At 47.1% G+C, this 19,980-nt stretch overlaps 1 protein-coding gene, 1 long non-coding RNA gene and 1 other non-coding gene across 4 annotated transcripts in view; 1 reads left to right on the plus strand and 2 right to left on the minus strand.

Annotated features, from left to right (window-relative positions):
* Nucleotides 1–5,883: 5,883 nt before the first annotated feature.
* LOC120684138 lies at nucleotides 5,884–5,990 on the minus strand. The gene has a single exon (XR_005679120.1). It is a non-coding gene; the product is annotated as a small nucleolar RNA R71 (small nucleolar RNA).
* Nucleotides 5,991–8,600: 2,610 nt separating this feature from the next.
* Nucleotides 8,601–19,980, minus strand: part of LOC120681644 — a 29,582-nt gene continuing 18,202 nt past the window's right edge. The window contains exon 3 of one of the 2 annotated variants that reach the window (XR_005677984.1): nucleotides 8,601–8,616. The gene's annotated coding sequence lies outside the window, so the exon portion shown is untranslated. Of the gene's footprint in view, nucleotides 8,617–14,463; nucleotides 14,728–19,980 lie in introns of those variants that run through there. The other variant, XR_005677982.1, reaches the window with a different exon arrangement.
* LOC120681645 lies at nucleotides 16,502–18,803 on the plus strand. Its single transcript, XR_005677986.1, has 2 exons — nucleotides 16,502–17,357; nucleotides 18,019–18,803. It is a non-coding gene; the product is annotated as an uncharacterized LOC120681645 (long non-coding RNA).

Consider the following 19,980-nt stretch of genomic DNA (forward strand, 5'->3'; position numbering starts at 1 on the left):
TCTGATTATACCCGGTATGACCCAACACACCCTACGGTGGAAGATATTCCCGTTCTCTTTGACGGGAGAAGCCAAGATTTGGTACAACCGGACTGCACGGAAAGTTGGAGGAGATTGGATACAACTGAAGGATGAGTTCTACTTGTTCTTTTACCCTGTCTCCAAAGTGGTTCCTCATCGGAAACAATTGCTATCATTCGAGCAAGGCGATGAATCACTTGGAGTAGCGTGGGCTAGATTCATGCATTTGGTAGACTCCGGGCTGCCACATCACATCCCAGAGGAGATACTTATGCAGCACTTCATCTATGGCCTCAAGCCGAAAAGTGCACATTTCATGAATGTGTCTTCCGAGGGATCCGTCATGTGCAAAATAGTGGCTGAAGTCAGGACCCTCCTAGAGAAGGTTCTCAACAGCAATCAGTACACCGGTATCTATAACGATTCGCCACAGCCAATGGAGCAGCCCAGTGAGATGCAGCAACTTCAGGTTCTATCAGCTGCATCCTCTCCACCTCCACCATACGTAGAGGAATTCACCGAACCACCAAACTCCCCAGATCATGAGCCCCTCATTGAAGATATGCCTATGTTCATACCCGATCTCTTCACAGAAGAAGAGTACCTGGAACTCGGTAATGTTGCAAGCATGCTGAAGGAGCATAAGTGCATATGCTCAAGATTTGAGGTGTTCATTCCCAAAGCTTCATCGCAGATTGAGGGTCTTTCTGCGATCATAAGCAAGGAATGGACAGAGGAAGCGAAAGCCAGCAGTAGCATCATCCAGATCTACTGCGATCCGAGAGTGCTCCTCTTCACTATTGGGGACGCTGACCCACAAGAGACCTTTTACGATCCGAAGGTCAGGGTGAATGTGATGTCCAAGACTTTGGCAGATCACGTCTCAGACGAACCCCTGACTTTCTCGCGTAAACACCTGAAGTGGATCGACGGCCAGATAGTGGAAAGTAAGGGAATTCTTTATGCTAAGTCTCTAAAAATGGGGCGTAGCAAGGTCTTCCTAGACTTCCACATCTTCGATATCCCGGAAGGTGACAAGTTTGTCTTGGTAGGGCAGCCAATAGAGCCACTTGTCAACATAAATAGAGACCGAGCAACCTGCGAGGTCAAGGTTGGTAAAGAAAGAATCCCGGCCTGTCTAGTCCATTCATGCAACACTATTGCAGAGGCTAGACCGGAGCAAGACCCATTGGAGGAAGTAGTGAACATCAGTCAAGAAGAGTAAACTCGGCCTATTCTTGAAGAAGATGTCTCACACTTCACCCAGGAGACAAATCCGGATGACAAGAGTAAGCTAAACAAAGAGGAGACAACGACCTCCTCTCCCTGAGCTAAAGCCGCTGCCCCCTGGTTTGAAGTATGCATTCCTCCACAACAACAGAGCCACGCCGATTGTCATCAGTGATAAGCTGACTGAGAGTGAGACTCCGCGGCTCGTTGCTGTCTTAGAGAAATATCGATCCATCATTGGATATTCTCTCCAAGACTTGAAGGGGATCAGCCCCAACCTATGCACCCATCACATCCCTATGGAACCGGAACATAAGCCGTCAGGAGAACATCAACGGCGGCTTAATGATGCGATGAGGGAGGTAGTCAAGAAAGGGGTACTAAAGCTACTACACGCGGGTATTATATACCCCGTGCAAGACAGTGAGTGGGTCAGCCCAGTTCAAGTCATCCCGAAGAAGGGAGGAATGGCAGTTGTCCGAAATGAGAGAAATGAGCTCATACCTCAGTGGATAGTGACTGGATGGAGAATGTGTATCGATTACCAGATGCTCAACAAGGCTACTTGGAAAGATCACTTCCCTCTCTGCTTCATTGATGAGATGCTTCAATGGTTGGCAAAACACTCATTCTTTTTCTACCTCGATGCATACTCTGGTTATCATCAAATTATTCATCCTGATGACCAGAGTAAGACTAGCTTCATCTGCCCCTATGGTGCGTTCGCCTACCGGCGAATGTCGTTTGGTCTATGCAATGCACTAGCTTTGTTTCAGAGATGCATGATGGCGATCTTCTCGGACCTGATTGAGCACATCATGGAAGTGTTCATGGATGATTTCTCAGTCTATGGCAAGGATTTCGATCAATGCCTTGAGAACTTGGAGAAAGTTCTCAAGAGGTGCCAAGAGACACACTTAGTCCTTAATTGGGAAAAGTGTCATTTCATGGTCAGAGAAGGAATTGTCCACGGGCATAGAGTGTCTGAAAGAGGGATAGAAGTGGATCCGGCAAAGATCGATGTTATCGAACAGTTGCCACCCCCGATGAATGTCAAGGGAGTCAAAAGTTTCTTGGGTCATGCAGGCTTCTACAAGAGGTTCATCAAAGACTTCTCCCGTATAGCCAGGCCCCTGACAAACTTACTAGCAAAAGATGCCCCATTCAACTTCGACGAGGAATGCCTCGTAGCCTTCTATACCCTAAAGAAGGCAGTCGTATCCGCACCCATCATTCAGCCTCCCGATTGGAAACTTCCTTTCGAGATCATGTGCAATGCAAGCGACTATGCTGTGGGTGCAGTGTTGGGTCAGTGCAGAGATAAGCAGCATTATGCCATATCTTATGCCAGTAAGATATTAACCGGACCCCAACTCAACTATGCCACAACGGAGAAGGAACTCCTGGCGGTGGTATTCGCCATGGATAAGTTCAGATACTACTTGGTTGGTGCTAAAGTGATTGTATACACGGACCATGTAGCACTAAAGTACCTCCTAACCAAGAAGGATGCCAAGCCACGACTCATCCGTTGGATTCTGCTCCTCCAAGAGTTCGATTTGGAAATAAGAGATAAAAAAGGAGCAGATAATTGCGTGGCAGATCATCTCTCAAGAGTGCAAGTACAAGGGTCGGACTTACCGATCAATGATTATTTGAGAGATGATACTCTCCTGAAGGTCACTACATCCAGTCCATGGTATGCAAATTTGGTAAACTTCATGGTGACTGGATATATAACTCCAGGAGAAGACAAGAAGAAGTTGATACACCTCAACAGATTTCACCTATGGGATGACCCATACCTATTCAAGGTCTGTGCTGATGGTTTACTCCGCCGTTGTATCCCGTTATGTGAGACCCGCAAGATTCTTGAGCGTTGTCACTCCTCACCCTATGGAGGACACTACGGAGCTTTCCGAACCCATGCAAAAGTTTGGCAAAGTGGATTCTTCCGGCCAAACATGTATGGAGATGCTAAGGAATTTGTGCGGCGTTGCCCAAGATGTCAGAAGCATGGGAACATCAATTCCCGAGACGCAATGCCACTAAAGAGCAATGTTCAAGTGGAAATATTCGACATTTGGGGAGTCGACTTCATGGGTCCCTTCCCAATGTCAGAGCAGTGCGAGTACATCTTGGTAGTAGTGGACTATGTGTCAAAGTGGGTTGAAGCACTTCCTTGTGTTGCGGCCGATTCAAAGAATTCTAAGAAAATGTTTCAGGAAATCATATTTCCTCACTTCAGAGTTCCGAGAGTCGTGAGCAATGATGGAGGCTCAAACTTCATCGACTAATCTTTCAGGAAGTGCCTCAGTGAGCTAGGAGTAGACCACCGGGTTGCCACACCATACCATCCATAAACAAGTGGTCAGGCAGAGACGTCAAATAAGCAATTCAAGAATATCTTACAATAGACGGTCAATGCCATGGGGAAGGGATGGAAAAGCAAGTTACCCGTGTGTTGACGCTCACTAACGACCATTTCCAGGCGTCAACTTGATTAGAAAATCATGAGAGTTTTCATTTCTTACACGCATCCTTATCCAATAAAGTTCCTAAATCACACTTTACCTTTTAGAATATGTAAGTTGTGTTTTCAAGCTAATATGCAGGTTACAAGCACACTTTGGCCCGACACAAAATCACAGAAAATATCAGAGTACCGATTCAGGCTCAAATGGACCAAGTAAAGCCCAAGAACTGAAGCAAACCCAGCTGGGGCAGGCCGTGCCTCAACTTTAGGACAAGGGGAGACCAAGATAAGCCCACTCCAGGAAGTTGGGGGTGGTTGGCGGCCCGGGCAGGCCGACCGACCTACCTGGTCGGCCGGACAGGCCCGTGGGCCCCACCGCCTCAACCAAGGCACGTGGCGCTTCCCTGTTGGCTCACAACGTCGGTTTGGGGTGCTGCGGCTGGTGGATCCCTACTATAAATAGAAGGGGCAGAGAATAGAACACACACACACCACACACACCTCTTTCTCTCTTGCATTCCTTGCATAGTCTTTAGGCTCAGTGGAGTTTAAGAGAAGTCTAGGAGTCATCGAGTCGCCGGAGTTGCTCGAGAGTCTGGTATGGGTTCATCTCTAGCTCTCTCTTGTAATATTCGGTCGTTTATAATAGAATTAGACTATGGTTACCGATATCTGCTTGAAGTATATTCTGAGTTATCGAGTATATGCTTCTTGTCATGGTTGCGTTATTATTCAATGCTTGCATTGCATGATCGCCCTATGCTGGAGATGGTTAGTCTTTTGTTCTTAGAACTCTATCAACTGCTCTAGTATTTGTATGATTGCTCTAGTGTGATGTCTGTCCATCCGGAGGGTGGGGGCTCCGCGCGGGACACTAGAGTATCCCTTACTAGTGTAGATATGGTGTCTAGATTAGCTAATAGTGCTGGATGTCAACTATACCCACGGTTTGTAGAGGTAGCCGGCAGGTGGTGACAGCCCTGTCCGTGCCTTTAAGTAATTCTCCACGTTCGGTATGGGGGGTAGGAGGTACATAAAGTCACTGGGGTGTACGGGCTCCTCCCGTTACTTCGATAGCGATCTCCCTATTGTGTAGTTTAATCTCTGACGAGCTAACTAATGAGAAAGTGTAGATATAGCTAGCCTAGCACAGCTGACTCGAGCTCTGACTTTTACCTTACTCCCGGCCTAAAGTAACCTTTATTCTTTTATCTAAGAGAGTAGTTTTTGTGTGTGTCACACTACCTCCTACCATGTTATTATCATACCCCTGTTTATGCATGAGAATATCCAATCTAGATAGAGCTCACCAACTGATCTATATATTCTCTCACTCATCACCTTCCCTGCAGAAATATAAATGACACCCCGGTATACTCCTGGGTAAAATGCTACAGCGGTATTCCGTGCGCTTGCAGATCTATTCGTGGTTCATGAAATACTGCCGTCCCAAATTGGCATCTGCGGGCGTCATCGCTAGGTGACGTTGGTAGGCACCAACAAGAATTTTTGGTGCAGTTGCCGGGGAAGGCACAGAGTGAAATATATAGGCAAAGTTGTGAACAAAATCGAAATTGGTATTCGCTTGCTAAACAGGTTAACTTGGCTTTGTTTTCTTGTCTTCGTTGATATGAAAATAGGGTAGTGTATGACCGGTTTCGACTTGCCGCAAAACTTTCATTCCGATCCAGAGTCACTTTTGAGGAGGACTGCGAGCTCGTCTCATATCACCTCGGAGATCACTCTCGGCAGTTGATCCAGTCATCGCATCATCGTCAGCTCCTAGAGCTATGGCCCAGAAGACACTCCGTGATTACTCTGCTCCGTCTGCTAGCCAGGTCCCGACCGGACCCGAGGTTAACACCGGAGGAGAAAATTTCGAGATCAAGAAGGGTCTCATTACGATGGTGCAGGCCAACCCATTTTGTGGCAGGGCCAATGAGGATGCCAACGCTCGTCTCCAGCAGTTCCTGGAGCTCTGCAGTACTTTTGTTATCAAGGGTGTATCACAAGATGCAATCCGGCTCCGTCTGTTTCCGTTCTCTCTCTTGGGGAGTGAGAAGCAATGGTTTTATGCTAACAAGGCTGCTGTGGATACTTGGGACAAATGTGCCAAGGCGTTCCTCTCGAAGTTCTTCCCAACGGGCAAAACCAATGCTCTTCGTGGTCGGATTTCGAACTTCCAACAGGCATCAAATGAGTCAATTTTGGAAGCTTGGGAGAGGCTTCAGGAGTATATTCTAGCGTGTCCGCACTATGGAATGGATAATTGGCTCATTCTACAGAACTTCTACAATGGGTTGACACAATCATCCCCGTGATCATGTGGATGCCGCTGCGGGTGGAGCTTTCTTCTCGCTGACCATTGAAAGAGCTACATCATTAATCGAGAAGATGGTTTCCAACCAAGGTTGGAGCAATGATCGCCTCCAACCGCGCCAGCGAGGTATGCACTTCGTCAAGGAGGCCGACATGCTCGCTATGAAGATTGATCTCCTCCTCAAGAAATTTGAGGATTATTCCAAAGATAAGGCTCAGATGCAAACACTTCAAGCCTTGGAAACTCGCATGATGTGCGAGGTCTGCGGGATGTTGGACATTCGGGCGACAATTGCCCAGAAACCCAAGAAGAAGCTCTATTCCTCAATGGCAATGGGTTTTGTTCACAAGGAGGTCAGGGGTGGAATCAACCACGCCCATATTACCAAGGAGGTAATGGGAATTCGAATTCTTTCGGTCCTAACCAGCCTACCTTGAGAGATCTTGTCTACGGCCAAGCAAAGATCAATGAGTCCCTTGGCCGCTACAGACAAATCTATGGAGACAATCCATGCCAAGATGGATGGATTCTCCACTGCTATGAAGAACTAGTTGAGTTTCAATAAGGCGCTAGAAACTCAATTGGCTCAACTAGCTGCTGCTACACCTGCTGCTGAACTAGGGAAGATTCTGGGGCAACCCGAATCAACTCTAGAAAGTGTGACTGTCATCAATGCTATATGGAAAGAGCCCCTTTGCAGGACATCCCTCAGCTATGCAGAGAAGCTCACACGCCCAAGAAGAGGTGTGTGGGGCGAGTTGGCAGCCATAATAAGAGAAGATCCCGGAACCCCAGTGATCAGCCGCTCAATCTTTGATTATGAATTTGATCACGCCCTTTGTGACCTTGGAGCCAGCGTTAACATCATGCCCAAGGTGACTTTCGAGAAGCTAGGCCATCCATCAATTTCCCCTACCACTATGTGTGTTCAGCTAGCAGATTCTACGATAAGATATCCAGAAGGAGTTGTGGAAAGGTTAATGGTAAAAGTCAAGAATACCTACATATTGGTGGACTTCATAGTTCTTGATATGGAAGAAGATCTTGGAATTCCGCTCATACTTGGGCGACCATTCCTCAAGGATGCAAATGCCAGAATTGATGTGGGGAGAGGAAGAATCAGCCTCCGTATCATGGGAAAGACCATGAAATTTAAATTTCAAAATAAGAAAGAGGTATTCCTGATTCATGAGGATAGTGAGAAACAAGGGCTACGGGCAGAGCCCGGTTGGGATGATCAAGACTATACCCCTCTTCCAAGCCAGCTTGGGAGGATTGGGAAATCCATACTCCACCAACCAAGCCAATGGAATATGATCAGAAGATCCCTGATTTCATCACCAATACAGTATGGAAAGATCTAGAAATCGTCTATCCAACACCCGAGGATCCTGTTCCTGCGCCGCCTACGCCACCAAAGAAGACCAAGAAGGTGTGGCGCAAGAAGAACAAGACGTCATCGACTGCTACTACTTCTCCAGGTACGGACGAAACGACCTCAACCTGATCAGGTATGGAGAAAGGTCCTGCTTTTTGACCCTAAACTAAGAGCTAGCTTGGGGGAGGTTCCCTCCCCTAAGTCAACTGTATCCCTTTATTTGCTTTCAATAAAAATTGATAAAAACTTCCAAAAACAAAATAAAAATTTACTGCTTTATCTCCCTTTTCCATGATGCGCGGTAAGAATGTTTTAACTCCCTTTTGATAAGTTGAAAGGATGAGTTTTGCTTTGCTCTATCATGTCTGTTGTGCCTAGTTTGAAAATAAGAGCTCTCTTGAGTTTATATTCGTTGGTTATCCAAATATGTTGCCAATAAACCTGAAAGTTATGTGGGTTGCATATGCTTGATCCGAGTCAAAGTTGTTGTGAGTTTAGATATGGTAAATAAGGTTATGCAAGCTTGTTCTAGTGATGCTTGAAGTCTGGAGTTGTTTTCGAAAAAAAATTAAAAGGCAAGTTTCCCAGCGATATGCAATGTCCTACCAGAGCCATATGTCATATTCCATGAAAAACCCTTATACCATATGCTGCTTGATATTCTGTTGAGTTTTGTCAAATTGGGTGACCCTAGTAAGATGCTCTTCATGCTTTCTCGATCATAAGCACGTACACGTCCCATCCATTTGTTATATTCCTACACTAGGAATTAGCACCACCATCCACTTCACATCTATAAATGCTCCATGTCTTGGTGATCTCTCTCGTAGAACATTCCTGAAATAAAATAAAGTCAGATTATGGTTGCCCTAAAAAGAAGAGAAAAGATGGCATGCCAAAGAAGCATGACCCAAAAAAAAGGAGAGAAAAAGAGGGTAACCATGTCTAAAAAAAAGAGAGACATGGATGATTCGAGAAAGAAAAGCCATTACCTCAAGGAGTAAGCATATTCATCCATCTATCCATCCATTCATACACTTGCACCTTTTCATCGAGATTTCATGACATGTTTCTCCATGGATCCTCTCTTTGACTTTACAATAAATAGAAAACAAGTGTGCCCTGTTCTTATCCTACCTTGAGCTCCACAAAGGCTTGTAGTAGTAGGGAAGATCAAAGGAAAACACTGCCCTGGTAAGGAAATACAAGATGAGTGCCTTGAGAGAGTTATCCTAGAGCTTTGCCATGTTTTCAAAAATCTTTCAAAAAAAGTGTCTCCAGATGGATTGAGGATCTATGAACAAGTAGGTACTACTTTATGCTCCAATCTAACTCTCAACAGCCCAAGACAAGGAGACAGCTAGAAAGCCCCATGAGGGAGTAAGGTAATTGAGCAAAGGTATGCTAACCAACTTATTTAAGTTTATAGATGAATCTCTTTGCTTCAGACTATGACATGACAGGTAAGGTACGAGTCAAAGTGATTTTCTGATCAACAACCAGATTTGTCCTACTTTGCTCGGGACGAGCAAAGGACAGCTTGGGGGATCTTTTTGACGCTCACTAACGACCATTTCTAGGCGTCAACTTGATCAAAAAATCATGATAGTTTGCATTTCTTACACGCATCCTTATCCAATAAAGTTCCTAAATCACACTTTACCTTTTACAATATGCAAGTTGTGTTTTCAAGCTAATATGCAGGTTACAAGCACACTTTGGTCCGACACAAAATCATAGAAAATATCAGAGTACCGATTCAAGCTCAAATGGACCAAGTAAAGCCCAAGAACTGAAGCAAACCTAGCTGGGGCAGGCCGTGCCTCAACTTTAGGACAAGGGGAGACCAAGACAAGCCCACTCCAGGAAGTTGGGTGCGGTTGGCGGCCCAGGCAGGCCGACCGACCTACCTGGTCCGCCGGCTAGGCCTGTGGGCCCCACCGTCTCAACCAAGGCACGTGGCGCTTCCCTGTTGGCTCACAATGTCGGTTTGGGGTGCTGCGGCTGGTGGCTCCCTGCTATAAATAGAAGGGGTAGAGAATAGAACACACACACACACACACACACACACACACCACACACCTCTTCCTCTCTTGCATTCCTTGCATAGTCTTTAGGTTCAGTGGAGTTTAGGAGAAATCTAGGCGTCATCGAGTCACCGGAGTTGCTCGAGAGTCTGGTATGGGTCCATCTCTAGCTCTCTCTTGTAATATTCGGTCATTTGTAATAGAATTAGACTATGGTTACCGATATCTGCTTGAAGTATATTCTGAGTTATCGAGTATATGCTTCTTGTCATGGTTGCGTTATTATTCAATGCTTACATTGCATGATCGCCCTGTTCTGGAAATGGTTAGTCTTTTGTTCTTAGAACTCTATCAACTGCTCTAGTATTCGTATGATTGCTCTAGTGTGATGTCTGTCCATCCGGAGGGTGGGGGCTCCGCGTGGGACACTGGAGTATCCCTTACCAGTGTAGACATGGTATCTAGATTAACTAAGAGTGCTAGATGTCAACTATACCCACGGTTTGTAGAGGTAGCCGGCAGGTGGTGACAGCCCTGTCCGTGCCTTTTAGTAATCCTCCACATTCGGTATGAAGGGTAGGAGGTACATAAAGTCGCCGGGGTATACGGGCTCCTCCCATTACTTCGATAGTGATCTCCCTGTTGTGTAGTTTAATCTTCGACGAGCTAACTAATGAGAAAGTGTAAATATAGCTAGCCTAGCACAGCTGACTCGAGCTCTGACTTTTACCTTACTCCCGGCCTAAAGTAACCTTTATTCTTTTATCCAAGAGAGTAGTTTGTATGTGTGTCACACTACCTCCTACCATGTTATTATCTTACCCCCTATTTATGCATGAGAATATCCAATCTAGATAGAGCTCACCAACTGATCTATATATTCTCTGACTCATCGCCTTCCCTACGGAAATATAAATGACACCCCGGTATACTCTCGGGTAAAATGCTACAGCGGTATTCCATGCGCTTGCAGATCTAATCGTGGTTCATGAAATACTGCCGTCCTAAATTGGCGTCTGCGGGCGTCATCGCTAGGTGGCGTTGGTAGGCGCCAACACCGAGGCGCTATGGGCTTATCGGACGGCTTTCAAAATGCCGATAGGAATAACACCGTGTCAACTGGTTTATGGCAAGACCTGCCATTTACCAGTTGAACTTGAGTATCAGCCCCATTGGGCAATCAAGAGGTGGAATATGGATCTCCAATCAGCCAGAGTCAAATGACAAATCCAACTAGCTGAATTGGATGAATGGAGGGAGAAGGCCTACCACAGTTCTAAACTCTACAAGGAGCGCACGAAAAGATGGCACGATAAGCGAATCAAGATCAAGCATTTCAAAGCGGGAGATAAGGTACTCCTTTTCAACTCTCACGTTCGTTTGTTTGGTCATGGTAAGCTTAGAAGTAAGTGGGAAGGTCCCTTTTTAGTACTTAACGCCGCCGACCACGGTGCCATAACCCTCTAGGATGATGACGGAAATGTTTTCAAGGCCAATGGCCAAAGATTGAAAATATTCCTCGAGCCTGAAATACCGGAACTCGAAGAAGTAGATGACTATGAGTTATTCGAGTTAGAACACTCATCTACGGTCATCGTCATACCTTAAACGTGCTGTATCTTAGGTTAGATATCTCTTCTATTTTCCCCCATTCTTGCTTTCCCTTTCTGGACCAAAGCACCCAAAAACCCAAAAAAGGAAAGACGAAGGATGAATTCTCCAGAAGACCGGAGCCTCCACCTAACAAGATGGGGCCGGCCAGCCTCTCCTAGGCGGGTTAGCCTGGCTCTGAGCCCGTTCGCCCTCATCCGCTCATGCAACGTCACACTCAGTTCAAACGTTCTACTCCTAAGTGTTCGGGGCAAAGAGCCTTGATTTATACCTGAAGGCCTCACCCATTTGTTCATTCTCAATCCTTCCACCAGTTTTCATCTCATCCTTCCTCTCCTCCACTGAGATCACCATCATGGCCTCACAATCCTCACCAAAAACACCCAAGTCTGAGGCCATGGTGACATCCACCCCAAGAGCTCCTTCCAAATCCAACCAATCTCGCACATCATCGAGCAGCGTTAGGATTTTGGAGCCTCTGGAGATCACCGCCTTCTCGCCGCCACCGCCAGCTGGCCAGGGGCACCAGCCTCAGGCCGGCTGGCCTCACCCCAAGGCCGATCATCCCCCCGGTTCTGTGGAGAGCTCCGTCCAGGGCCCTGGATCAGGGGGCATTGTGCGTTCCCGTGCACGCAGTCTGACACGTCCTACCACAGGGGTCCTTTCTCCTAGGAAAGTTGTGACAAAGCATGTGGGATCGTCTTTGGGAGGTGCACGTGTCGCACAAGTCGCTGCACTCCAAGTAGTGCAGCTGGACTCGTCCACGTACTCTTCGGAGTACTCCCCCGCCAGTCCTAGCCCACCACGCTACCGCGTGATAGGGGCCAAGGTCGGCAGAGGGAAGGTGCTGACCCCTCCACTAGATCGCAGCGGTGTGGACTCCCCATCGGACTCAGTGTGACGCCACATCAGGCTGCCACCGATCCATGGTCCACCGGAGATCCATGCCTATACGACACCATCGACGATGATGATGTCAAGAAAGAGGAACCTACCGACGTCACATCTCTCCGCGAGCAGCTTGCCGCCCTCCGACTATGCCTCAACAACATGGATGAGCGCGTAGCCGAGACCGAGATTGATAGAATGGAACTCGGGGATAAGGTCGACACCCTCTGCAAGGCTGTTTGTTCTAAGATCAAACGCCTTGCGAAGGCGATCGGGAACAAGGATCTCTACAGATCCCCGGAACCGAAATAGGTGCTAGGTCTAGATCGAGTCGTAGGTTTAGGTTGGGTGCTGAATTTCCCTTTCAATTCTTTCATTTGTTTAGTTAAATTTGATTGTAATTAGCAGCACCCCCAATTTGAATTCAATAAAATAAAAAACAAAGTTTGTTCCTCCTTGTGATCCTTGTGGTTGGTGCACATGTGTGCCAACCACACCCCTGTTCTGATGTTCTGTCAAGTGCGCAGCAAATTCAAATGAGGAGGATGTTACATACGTTCCCGAGAAAACGAAACGAATTCAGGACGGAAATAAAGCCGGGCGGCTTACACCAGGCCGGCCGGCCTAAGATCGTCGCCATCTCAACCAACGCAAGTTTTCCGGAGCAGCATAAACTGAGCCTGCACGCCTATGAACAGATCCCGAAGTTTTGCCACAGGTGCAGGCCGGCCGACCTCTCCTAGGCCAGCCGGCCCCACCTGTCAGCCATACTCCAAGCGCCTTCGTGTTGACGGTCGTTAAGTGCAAAATATGACCGTCGACTATACTCATGAAAGAAGGAAAACCATATCTCTTACTCGCATATTTGTATCACTAACCTAGCTCCATAGTTGTTTTTGATGATTTATGTTCCCAGGAGCACAAGTCCAGAATAAGAAGAAAACATGAAGAATACGCAGACGAAGTCGCAGAAGATCGCGTCCTGCATAACACATGCAAAAGAGGCCCACAAACCAGAGCAAACCGACTAACCAGACCCCGGCATCGATGTACCAACATCAGGGCCCACCAGGCAGTCACCCAGAGGAAGGCGGTGCCCGAAGCTGCCAAAGTGGGGCCGGCCGAACCATGGGTTTGGCCGAACCTGGACAGAAACCTGTCCAGGTGCATTTTGGCGGGAAGATCACTCTGATTCTCCAGAAGGCGGTTACGAACATTTCCATGTTTATCTTGGCGGGAACCGACCTCAAGGAGCTATAAAAGGGGCCTCCCTCCACACACACTCCACACACACACCACTTGAAGGCCTGTCTCGCACACTCTCTTGTGATTTGTACTCCTTAGGGTAGTGGAGCTAGGCTAGTACTTTATCTCATTAGCGAATTTAGTCGTCCTCGGGGTCGGCGAGCAATCCTCGGCCTCTGGTATGGCTTTGTATTCCGACTCTCGTTATGCTATTCATATTGAGTTCGTTCTTGGTTATCTTGCTATGTTCTTAGCTTGCTTAGTCTTGATCTGTGCTTTATTAAGTTATACTAGTTGCTTACTTAGACCAGATGATCTAGATAAGGATATCGGTTTGTTGTGCTTTCGGGCTTACCTTAGCATTTTATCTGTCCATCCAAAGGGTGGGGGACCCGGGGGTGCTAAGGTAGTGACCTCATATGCGGGCATGGTGCCCGGGTATGCGGGATCCCTCGGATATGAAGGTGCTCCACAATTTGATTGGGGTAGACCGCAGGTGGTGACAGCCCTGTTGGTCCGTCGGGAAGCTGCTTCTCGGTTAGCGTACTCCCCGACATTTGGGTATTGTGTAGGAGTTCATGCAAAGATGAAACGGGGCTGGATGTTCTCTAGTGCGGGTCATTCTCCACGATGTCCCTAATTTTTTGGTACCTGCAGCTCTAAGCATGTGGCTAACGTAACTTATCTGCTAACACGAATAGTATACTAGGATCTGTTTGTCTATGCTCCCACTAACCTTAGGTGTGCTTGTTTATTCTTTATTCATGAGAGTTGGTTGTTCTGTGTGTGTGTCACATTACCCCTGATTATCCATTATTATCACTTACCCCTATATAATCAGCAGTCTGCACCTTATTTCATAATATCATGGTTATGTAACTAGTAAACATCTTTACACAACCTCGCCATCCCATGCGAATTCTTTCTGTAATCGTTAAGACATACCAACCCGGCATTCCTTGGCAGCGTTGCTAGGAACTAACCCCTCCTAGTAGCGATGTTAAGAAATGCCAACACTTCGCGAAGTGATGCTTCGGTACCTCTCCTCCCTAATCCTTCCTGGTTTCATTCAAATTCATCCTGATTAATTTCAAATAAAAATCCTTGAATGAAATGACTAAGAAGAGTTGAAATCTTTTCATGAGATTGGACTTTGCTAAGTTTTATTTCTTATGCAAGTATCGAAATATCTCTGGAACTCATGATTAGGATTGCTTGATCATTTACTTATTGTTCTCTATGATATAATGACATGATGGCATGCAAGTTCCTAATTCAAAGTCTTGGAAATTTTCATTTCAAAAACACAAAACAAGGCAAACTCTTATGCTCAACTTTGCCAATACCCATTCCAGAGCCATTTACACGTACATACAAGTTCAAACCTATAGCTATCTTCTACATTGTGAGCTTGTTCAAACGTCAGTGCCTCCGAAGAAAGTTTGGATTGCTTATCTCTCCGGGTCATTCACATACACATTCATCATTCCAAAGTCCTTTAATCGTGGTCGCAAAATAGCTCTTCATCCCTCTGAAAAGAAAAGAAAAATATGAACGATGTTCATGCCAGTTCAGTAAAAAAAGAGAGAGAAGAAAAGGGGTAGATGCAAGATGCTTGACACAAAACCACTAAGGACATGTATCTCCATTCACACTTGCACTTGACCCGAATGATGAACATCTTGACTGCTAGGAGACACTAGGTTTGAACTTGCAACAACCTTTACCTGAGCTCCACATACACCTAGATAGGAATAACTTCTGATGAGCCGGTGAGGTTTTGAATAGATTGAGTGAGTGAGTGACCTGAGCAAAGAAGTATGCCTAGTATGCCTTGAATTTATTTAAAAACAAAAAACCTTCCAAGTACTGGGAAGCAGGAGCTGGTCATGATCTTCGTTGATTTATTTTGGAGACCAATAGGTGAACGTAAGGGCGTTAGCCACCCAAAATCCAAGGTATGAAAGGAAAGCTTTGAAATAACTCTTATGCATACCCGAGCTCATGAACTCTAGACTTTGCTTGATCCTCAGGATCTATGTCGACTCTTTTTGCTCGGGACGAGCAAAGTCTAAGTGTGGGGGTGTGTTGGCGGTCGATTTCGATGAGTTTTATTGCCAACATTCCTTCGGATTTCATACTTTCAGGACCATATTACTATGATTATCACTAACATTAACGAGTTCCACGAGCTTTGGTAAATATTTGAACTCAGGTACGAAATATATGAAAATGAGCCAAAATGGGAGAATTCCCAGGCCGGCCGGCCTAGGCCAGGCCGGCCGGCCTACAACCCGTCGAAACTCGTCATGCAACTTCTCAGTGATGGTCCTGAACTCAAGATCAAGCAAAGAACATGTGGCTTGTACAAGTGACACAAGTTAAGACTGAAAGGTTTACACCAAGTCCAATTGGGCCCACCTGCAGTGCCTAACAAAAAAGATGGGACCCGACCCGACTTATGGGACAACATGCAACCGACTCCAAACAAGTCAAAACAATAGACGACCGAGGCGAACCAGAGCCAGGCTGGCCGACCCCTAACTATCACCGTTAGAGCTATGCAACTATTGCCGACCTCAAGATTGGATCAGGAGCATCCACAAGAAGGCGGTGGAAATTTGACGGCAACCCAAGGTAATCTAGTTAGAAGATAGTTACACCCTCGTTCGCCGTGGAAAATACGGTACCCTAAATACTCCCAGGTGAAGTGCTACAACGGTATTTCCGTACGCTTGCAGCCTTCTCTGTGAGAATTAAGAAATACCATCAATCATTTCTGGCGCCGTTGCCACATCGAGGAGGATATATTCTATGACTTTGGTAATACCACATTATATCCCCCAAAAAAGGCCTCTAGTCCCTAAAGACCCGCCTTGCGATCTTGATAAGGATTCCTTTAAAGAGACTATAAAAGGGGTAGCTGCTGTTATGAATAGCGAATGGCTTCAAGAAGGGGAGACTTCGCCTACAATAATTCAATTTCATGCCCCTTCCGAACCCATTCACTACTAGAGAATCGGTCATCGCAAACGGAATATCACCGCCGGTTCAACACGAACCGGCGGTGATGAGGCATCACCGCTGGGTGCAGAGTAGGTGGTCGTAGTGGCTATTGAAACCGGCGGTGATTCTGCCTATCACTGCCAGTTCATGTTACGAACCATTGGTGATGACCTGCGAACACATCACCGTCGATTGGTACCACAAACCGGCGGTGATAGGACCCACCTCAACACGCGGCGGCAGGGCTTCAACGCCCACGCGCTGCACCCAGCCCCAATCCCCCGCCCGGCCGCATTGGATTGGCGCCCTTCGTCTCCAAAATTTCGGAGCACCGCCGCCGCGCCTCGTCGCCCCTGCCGCGCCGCTCGCTGCAGCCAGCTCCGCATCACCCCGGCAACGCCGCCGTTCTCCGCGTCCGGCCGCGCCGCCTTCCGCCGCGCCGCGCCCCGGCCACGCCCCCGCCGCGCTTCAGCTCCTCCGCGGCCGGCGTCCAGGGCGGGCCGGCGTGCCGCGCTCCGCGGCCGGCCTGGGCGGTTAGGGGTGGGCCAAGCGGGCTCGCGTCCATGGCCGCCGTGGGCGTCCGGCGAGGGTGGGAGCCGTGCGCCTCGCCCTGCGTGCGGTGCCCGGCGCCGCCGTAAGCTTCCGCCGTGGGCGCACGGCCTGGCCGGGAGCCGTGCGCCTCGCCGCGCGTGCGGTGCCCTGCGCCGCCGCCGTGGCCCTCCGGCCTGGGTGGGAGCCGTGCGGCTCGCCCTGCGCGGCCAGCCTGACCTGCCACCGTAAGGCGCCTCCGGCGTTCGCCGTGCGGCGCGCGCTCCTCGGGACGACGCACCGCCCAGTCGCGACGACGCCGTGCCCCACCGCGCCGCGGACCACCTCCGCCCGACGACCCCACCTCCTATTCCTCAGCCTCCTCCATCCGCGCCGTGGCGACGACGCCGACACCTCCTGATCCTCGCGCACCGGTGGCCAGCGGAGACCGAGCTTCGTGACACGCGGCCGCTAGAAGAACTCCTACGCTCGACCACCCCCTCCCTCCGCCGCCGCCGGAGACTGAGCTGCGTCCACATCGGTGGCAGGCGGAGTCCGATCAGTGGCTGCCAGAGTTCGATTTGCGTGGAGGCGCGGCCGCTCGACCGACCCCCTCCGCCGCCGCCGGTGAGTCAAATATCCGACCTGTGCTGCAGGTGACATGGATCTGAATTCATTGTTTGTCTGCCACCATTCATGCTATCGCCATTCATCCCTTCTGATACAACTTGTCTGCCACCATTTGAGGATTCGAATTGTGATTGGCCGTTGTCTGGTGATCCAGCAGTGTGATGTCGCGCATAGGTTCTAGGAATTTTGCCTTACAATGAGGATAATGGAAGAGGAATAGCCTTTGTCCCCAGTATTTCTTTTATTCTTTTATTAAATTAGTCCATGATTATTACAGCATTTCCCCATTGCTTCGGCAAAGAATTGAAGATAAGTTCTCATTGCCCCTTGAATATCTCCCTGGAATTTTCTGGTATAAAAATTATTGTAGTTATGAGTAGGATCATTGGCTGGCATAGACAGATTACCACTAACACATATTGGTAAATGTATTGTTATCCTACATGGATGAAAGTCTTATTTGCTAAATTTGAAACGTTTGTCAAGAATTTTACATCCTATGTGTATGTGCCCAACGACCGCCAATGGCCTTCTTGACACCTCAGTGCAAGACAGACCATCATAGACCATGTGCTTTTGTACGAAAAATCTCGTTCTGTATCTCACTTGAAAGAATTATAGTAATCTAATTTGCTAATTTCATATTTTTTTGCAACAGGAATTTTACATGTTCCTTTAGTGTGTTCTGAATTTTTTTTTGCGAAGCAGTGTGTTCTTAATTATGAGGGAGGTATCACTTCTTCAACACGCCCTTTTAAACTGTATGTTCTAAATTATTGTGATTCACAGTAGTTTAGTTTCTTTTACCATTTAAACTGGAGTCAATAATGTTAGGGCATACAACAATGAGCACATGATCATTATAGCTATTTTAATTTGTCATAATAAGGTTTCATGGCCAGCTGAAAGTGCTACATGCCACCTGAAAATTACTTCCCACCTGAAATAGGAAGACTAATACTCTATTCAACTTGGTTTAGTCTTCAGCTGGAAGGCAGTAGTTGTGACTGAAGCTTCTATATAATCGAGGCTTGTTAGCTTCGGCGTGTAAGGCCATTTGCTGATTTGTTCTATGGTGATTGTACTGCCCTTTATTTGCTAATTTACTTGGCCTTTGGATTAGGGACAGTGCGTTGCACATATTATTTGATTGACTGCAAGTCTGCAATCTGGGATAGTGACAATGAATTTGGATAGTCTGATACAAATGCCACATTTTGTGTGTTTATTGTTAGGTTACTTTTTTTGATAGTGCAAGTAGTATTTTTAGAATTTCACAGCGTAATTCCTTGTTGCTTGATATGTTGCAATTCCATCTATGTGTTTTTTTTACCCGTAGCGTTAGCACGGGCCAACTTACTAGTCTAGGTGTAATGCATAGATGGTATTGCTATTGCCAAACATTGTAAAATATTTGGTGCATGGACTAGATGTTGGACTCTATGTTCTTAATCTTTATGTACAGACTCTTTTATTTAATTTCAATGTATAATATCTTATGGTTGAATTCTGCTGCTATAATTATATATATTATATATGCTATACAAATGGTGCATTATTAATATGTGAATATATTTTTTTGATGGGAAAAAGGCCTTCACCGCCGGTTCATAACCGGAACCGGCGGTGATGCTAACTCATCACCAACGGTTGGCGCTAACATCACCAACGGTTCTCGAACCGGCGGTGATGAGACCCTCCATCACCGCCGGTTCTATAACTGGCGGTGATAGCCCCTCCCATCACCATCGACATAAATCCAACGCCACCCGAACCGTTGGTGATGTCCATTTCGAACCGGCGATGATGGGGGGTGTTGGAGTAGTGATTCCATGTTTCATAAAAGGGACTGCAGTCACAGCCTTTTATAACCACGGTTTGAGTAAACATCATGTCCAGCTCTTTTGCTTCCGATTACTCGGGAGAAAGACGTCTTACTCCAACTACAAAATCCCTCAACTGGACCACGTTCCATAATAAAAGCGATCGGGGTTATGCACAATGTACCAATTTTGGTACACAAAATCGGAGATTGCTCTAGACTTTCATGTCTTCGAAGTCTAAGACTTTGACATTCTGATAGGGCATCCCGTAGAAAATCTCTTCCTGGATGTTTCTGCTTTAGAAATGATAAATGTCTCTCTTGGGGGAACATCTTACACCTTGCCTATTAGCCAATCCAAAAACTCTCTGGCTGAGCTAACACACCAGGAAGAATCATTCGAGGAAGTGTTGCTAGTCATGCCCATCGATTCCTCTAAACCCTCCTTGGAAGAAGACGTCGAACTTTTCGTCCGGGAAGAGGTCATCAGGGAGGAATTGTCAAACGGAATAAGACACTATTCCAAAGCAGTCTGGATTAATTCACCCTCCATGATCATTCCATGTTCCATAAGGTAAATTGCCGTAGAAGCTCAGGTTATTCCCAATATGGAGGGCAATATCATGCCATGGCACTTAGCATACACCCTTTTGGGTGGTGTTGCGTTGAAGCCATCCGGCAAGCTCTTTGAAAGTTGTCCCCAGGGACAAACTCTTGAATGCCAGGGGGTCGCAAGTGCCGTGCCAGTCACAATAGACAAAATCAAGGTCAACTCAGACTTCCACATCTTTGATATCC

The sequence above is a fragment of the Panicum virgatum genome, chromosome 7N, assembly GCF_016808335.1.
Source record: "Panicum virgatum strain AP13 chromosome 7N, P.virgatum_v5, whole genome shotgun sequence".
NCBI classification, from domain to species: Eukaryota; Viridiplantae; Streptophyta; class Magnoliopsida; order Poales; family Poaceae; genus Panicum; species Panicum virgatum.